The sequence below is a fragment of the Bombus vosnesenskii genome, unplaced genomic scaffold (genome assembly GCF_011952255.1).
Source record: "Bombus vosnesenskii isolate JDL3184/JDL3185 unplaced genomic scaffold, Bvos_JDL3184-5_v1.1 scf7180000015824, whole genome shotgun sequence".
NCBI classification, from domain to species: Eukaryota; Metazoa; Arthropoda; class Insecta; order Hymenoptera; family Apidae; genus Bombus; species Bombus vosnesenskii.
Window position 1 is genome coordinate 371 of NW_022884167.1, and position 6,241 is coordinate 6,611.

General features: G+C 38.0%; 1 long non-coding RNA gene across 1 annotated transcript; it reads left to right on the forward strand.

Annotated features, from left to right (window-relative positions):
- Nucleotides 1-2,614: 2,614 nt before the first annotated feature.
- Nucleotides 2,615-3,458, forward strand: LOC117241415. The gene is made up of 3 exons (XR_004494982.1): nt 2,615-2,694; nt 3,002-3,069; nt 3,440-3,458. It is a non-coding gene; the product is annotated as an uncharacterized LOC117241415 (long non-coding RNA).
- The last annotated feature ends 2,783 nt before the right edge of the window (nt 3,459-6,241 follow it).

Below are 6,241 nucleotides of genomic sequence, written 5' to 3' on the forward strand. Positions count from 1 at the left end.
ATGCCCTTTTGACCTCCCGAATGCGTTCGCGAAGGGATTTGGTTTTGAAGGTGTCACATCTCCAAATGGGGTGTGGTCCTTGACAGGTGGAGCATGTTGGAGTAACCTGTGTCGCCGTAAGTACATGCCCTCGTGATGCGCGTTGACGGACAGGAGTAGTTTGTTCCGGTGATTCTCTTGTTTGTCTGACTGTGGTGATCGGTTTGGAGCTTCGTGCTAATCTCTCTAGGAAGTTTAGTAAATGAATGTACGGAGGCACCTCGTTATTGGGCAGCGTCATTTCCCATTGCTTTTGGATACTTAGTGGTATTTTCGAGAAGATGAGGCTGTTGAGCATAGCACTGGTATCGGGGTAGGATTCTCCTAATTTGTTCAATGCATATATGTGTTGTTTAAATGTGTGGACTAAGCGCCTTAATTCCGTTGGAGATTCCTTGGTTATCCTTGGATAATCAATTATTGCCATGCAGTGACTGAACGCTGTGTATCGTGGACATTCGAAACTTTCCTTGGGAACGGCAATAGCCTGACTGTAGTTTACATTACTAAGGGGTAACGCGTTTAAACAATCGGCTGCTTCTCCTTGCAGGGCGGACTGCAGGTAATGGAATTTCTGTATGTCAGTGAGACTAGGATTTTTATCGATTGTGAAGGAAAAGGTATCATAAAACGTGTTCCATTTTTCTAAGCTTCCGTCAAAGGTAGGGAGCCGAAGATCTGGTAATTTAATGGATATCGGATTTAAACTTGCGGATGATGCACAGGTTGGAGGGTTTATGGATGTCGACGGCGAAGCTGTTTGCGCGTTCCTCAGAAGATTTTGTAGCCTTGTGTCTACCGCGACGTACTGATCCCTTATTTCGAAGCCGCGCGCTTGTTCCTCCTCGTCCAATATTTCTAATTCGAGTTGAATCGCTTCGAATTGACTCGCAACTTCGGTCAGTTGTTTCTCGTAATTCTTTAATAAGGAATTTTGCTGACTCTCAGATTGCTCGTACTCGTCCAGTCGATTCGATAAATATGTGAATCGGCCGCTACAATAGCCTCGTCTCCGACGCAGGGAGATGAGTTGGTCTTCGCTCGTCATCGTTGCCGAGGATAGGAGATGGTTGAAATAAGGAACGAGCTTACCTTACTGTCGTGCGGCGTGGGGTCGCGTGTATGTTAAGTTGTGAAATTCGTTGCGTTGATGATTGTCCAGCTGCGACGGAAGGCTGCGTGGTTGCGTTCCCTTGCCAATGGGATGTGCTTCTTCGAAGATGACGCGCCTGACGTCACTGGTTTTGATAAAGTCACGTGGCACTGTGTGGTCACTGGTAAGTGCACTCTTCACTGGCACGTGATCCGGCTCGAAGGACCAAAATGTTTCGATCATTCGCGGAGAGACGCGATCGCGAGATATCACGTCAACGAGAGTTGTAAGTCCTCGTTACGATTGAACAATCGACGCCACGAACTGATCGATTCCCTTATTTCGATTATGATAATAAGGGTGGTTCAACGAAATCTCACAGAATCAACACAACTAAATTAATGTTTATTGCACAACTTATTAACTATAAAATATAAATGGGACAACAAAGGAAATGTTACTATGGAATGCGCGATACAAAAGATGTGTAGACAGTTTGGCTTCTCGAAACGTTCTGATTCTTTCTGGAAGGCGACCCCCACTCTCTTCGGATCACGCCACCGTCTTTTACGCCAGATCAAATAACGGCCACGAATCGACGTTTCTGGAGGTCGCTCTGCTTAATGAACCATGCGCTTGCCACTACAATGTTTATTTTGCCGGGCAGCCGCGACGATCCGTCTGTGACATTATAGTGCCGCGACCGACAGTGAAGAATATGATCTATGGCAAGCCGCATGGCGTAACACTTACTACATTTTGGACTTAAAAATAAATATCGTTTCACTTTTATTATTTTTATATTAGTATTAAAAGCGAATACGCACTCAAAAAGCGCTTAAGACTTCATCTGCATACTGTGTCATTGCGGAACAGTAATTTTCAGTAATTTTTCACTTTCTCCATGCTGTTGTTTCAATCTTGCTTTGTTTAACGAAATTAAGATTATAAAGTAAGGTAACTAAAGTAATAAGTTAGACAAATGAGTCTGTGATGTTGCCAGTAGGGCTACGAATTATTGTACGATATTTGTAAATATCGACGTAGAGAAAGAATTGTGCTGCGCAATCCGAAAGATACCTGTTGCGTAATTCGAAAGAAAGTGCTTCGTAGAATAGGAATGTTTTTGTTGATGTATACATTTCTTTGTCTAGATCGTTAACTGCGTAGCTGCTTGTGCCACCGGCTCTTGTGTCCCCCTTCCCCCTCCCTCACACTTTGTAAGTTACTCGGCGAAACTAACGTACAAGGAGTCATTTAGTCGTCTTATTTCGTACCGATAACATGGATCGTGTTGCGTCAGGTTTGCAACATATTCTAACGTATTGGCGGCGTCGGTCTTTTATTACTCTAATAATTTAATCCAATTAAATAATCACGCGCGAAAATAATAAAATTTTATCACATAATTTTGTACGCGACGTTAGAGTTCTTGTTCGCCGATTATAATTTTAACGCTCACGGTAATGTGATCCTTTTTCATATTCTTTTGAATATTCTTTTTCGGTATTAGAGTCAGTGCATCTCTCAAGAGGACAAAGCTTCTGCAGGAGCTCAAGAATGTAAGTAGTTTTAAATATTGTATTTCGGTTTGTTCTCTTATACAATAAATTTATTATACAATAAAAATGATTGATAATTTAGAAAACTGTAAATGCCCTCTTTAATTGAAATGAAGTCTTAAAATCTTAACATTAAAGTACAATAAAACTGGCTGATACGCATCAAAAATCACTGAATATGTTGTTCTCAAACTTTTATATTAGAGTTCCAATTTACATATTTATTAGAGTTTAGTCTTTATTGTTGCTAAAGTTTCACGTTTGTTATTATGTGTTACCGATTTTAATATCTTATGTTTTGATATAGACATATCACTACTTCAACTTCGTCATCTTCTTCAGGAGTGTTCTAACAGTGGCACAAAAGCCAAGTATGTAAGTATTTTTACATACTTACTTTCAGTTATGTCTATTCTGTATATTTTTCTTTGATCACTATCAATGCAGAAATACAATTTGACTGAAAATTTAGGAGGATAGCATTTTCTGAGGTTATTTTTTCGTTAAAATAAAATAAGAGTTAAAGTCTTAATACCGAAGTATAAAACAAATGACTAACATACTACAGATTATTTTAGATTTTACACATTCATATTAGAGTCTCAGTTTTTATACTTATCAAATTTTATTAGAATTTCAATCTTTATTATTGCTAAAGTTACTAAAGTTAATAAACCTTCATTTTTCACTATCTCCAACTTTTCAAATAGTCAGCGATCACTCATCCTGTTTTGTTTCGTAACAGATTTTTCGCAGTCTGCATTTCTATTATTAGCCTTTCAACGGTTCCTGTCTGATGTTAGTCTCCCGGATGAAATTCGCTGGGATAGCGCAGCATCCACGGTAACGTTCTCTGTTTGTCTGCTTCGAACGGTGAGTCGCATGCATTTCTGTTCTTCTGGTCACTCAATTATGCCGTAGGATAAAAGACCCGAATCGGCACGGGTGACTGGTTGTATTACGTAGAATTCTTTGCGAGCATAGTGAACGCGGGTATCTTTTATACCCGTGAGTAGTAACGCTCTTTTTTCAAATTTATTAGTTTAAGATAGGTCTTCTTGCACAGCGCGATGATAATAATTAGTTTTTTAATAATTAAGTTAAACATATACACTTGAGAATATATTCGCGTTATTTATAAATATGCATGTTAATATTCCGTATGAATATTTGCAAATGGCAAATATCTACACGAATATACTTGATCTTTAGCAATGAATTAATCGTGACAATATTAACCCCTTAACCTACAACTACGGGCATAGCCCGTAGTGCGATGATCGAACCAAACGTAAATATTACGGGCATAGCCCGTAGTACGATGATCGGACCAAACGTAAATATTACGGGCATTCTCAAACATAAATCGTAGGTTAAGGGAATAAGTCGCGTTCGTTTATTTCACTTCTCCTAGAATTTAAAATATCAGTTAATCAAAGCAATAATTTTGAACACTGCTTCTGCATTTTCGATTATGTGCTTTGATAAAGAGATTATCTGAGATTATTTCTTTCTTAGTAATATATTTAGAGTCAGTTATTCCATTTGATCGAGTCTCAGTCTTTTTCGCTACCTTCTCTGCAATATTAAAATTTTGTTCTGGTTTATTAAATTAATACAGTAGTGTTACTTAGTTACTATTAAATTAATAAAGTAGAGTTAATCAGAATCGAAGTAGTAAAATACAAAATGAAAGAGCGTTAGTCCGTTAAATAAGAATTACACAAACTAATCATCTTCTCAGATCAGGATTTTCAAGTTTAATCCGTGGAGGTGGACCTGTGGTCGGGTAGACGCGTTTTCGAGTGACCAATCTATTTCCGAGAATTTCATTCGAACAATCGTCGGTAGAACTGGCGCGAATGAAACATGTCATCGTCTCTGCCTTTGCCCGTCGATTTTTCGAATTTCGTGATCGTGATCGCGAGTGGTTTTCGAAACGAACGTTAATATTGCTCGAGCATGCACGTGCGAACAGACAGCGATCGCTATATGATCGTTGTTCATCCATGAGTACTTGGATCAGCTTCCGCGATTTATCTTTTTATTTCACCTTTGTACTTTATTTTTTGGTTTGCTATTTAGAAAGTCTCGAGCTTAGATGTAAGTTTCAGCGGGCATTGCGCCCGAAGGAAGAAGAGGCTATGAGCCGAAGAGACCCGGCAAACTGCCATAGAAGAGGACAACTATCAATGACTCCTCAACCTCTGGATCATCCAGGGCATGGGAAGTCATACTTGTTACTACTTTGTCACTATGCTCGCTTTTAGTATTTGTAGTAGTAGTAGTAGTAGTAGTTCTTTTTTTGGCCGATGAAAGGGAAGGACGTAACGGGCTAGAACACAAACTAACCAGACGAGAATGGGTGGAGACAGCTCGGGGAAACGCCAGTTACTTGAGCGATCACCCCAGTTCAAGTACATAATAGTTATATCGACAGTGAAACTATGTCGTTACCGTAATTTTAAAAAAGTTATTCTGTTTTAAGGCGTGACGGAATATTAATTAGAGTAGCCATACGTAATTACTTTCATTGCTGTAACATTATAATGTAATGGGGAAACCCGATATTTGGAAAAAGAGCGTCCAATATCACTTTTTTAAAGCATTGTCCGCTTTTAATGGAAATAAAATAATCGTTCTTTTCGGTGTCATTTTATTCTATATTAAAAATGAAGTTTGTGTAGCATCGGTTTTATAGCATGCTCGTAAATATCGCGATTCTATAAACGAAAAGAAATTCTAACTAACTTTGAATATCTCAAAATGATATTGCAGATAACTATTCTATTGTTGAAAGAGATCATTCTGAATGGCAAGATCGTGGCGTGAAAGTTAACATCTTGTCTCTGAACGTGCGTGTCATAAAACGACCTACGAAAATTCTCACAATTTTTGTTCCTCCCGGCGAAACAGTATTGACGTAAAAGAAATTTATCGTGGTTTACGTTTCACTTTAAACGTTAGGATAATAGTGCAAGGACAATAATATAGTAATCTAAAAACAGAAAGCTGATACCTGGTCGAAATAAAATTGTTTCTCAAAAATAGGATCTACTTATGACACGATGTATTTTGCATGAATTGGGACATAAAGGTCAATAACTGGGTCATTACATAATTTTAATGAGAAAAAGCGTCAGGTTTCAAAGCGAGCGTCTTTATGACTTTCGGTCTATAAAACTAAGCAAATCGCGAGAAGTCGCGGCTGCTTTTAGATTCTATAATTGCAGAAATGTATATTATATTGCATGTAGAAAGAAAAGGTTCTTTTTAACATATTCCAAAAAAGTTACGTACCAGCATTCAAAGTATCACAAATTGTACCTGTTATCTAAATAGTTAGTCGATTATTTTAATGTGACATTTTCAGTATTTCAAACAACTTGGAACATGAACATTTTGGCGGAAGAGAAGAATGATTATTAAAATTTAAATAAGATCCAATGGAGGAAAACTTATCATTCGTACGCATTACAATGTACAATTTACAAAATAATTTTCTTTCTCATTTTTGTCCTAATTTTCTAAACGACGTGTAGGATTT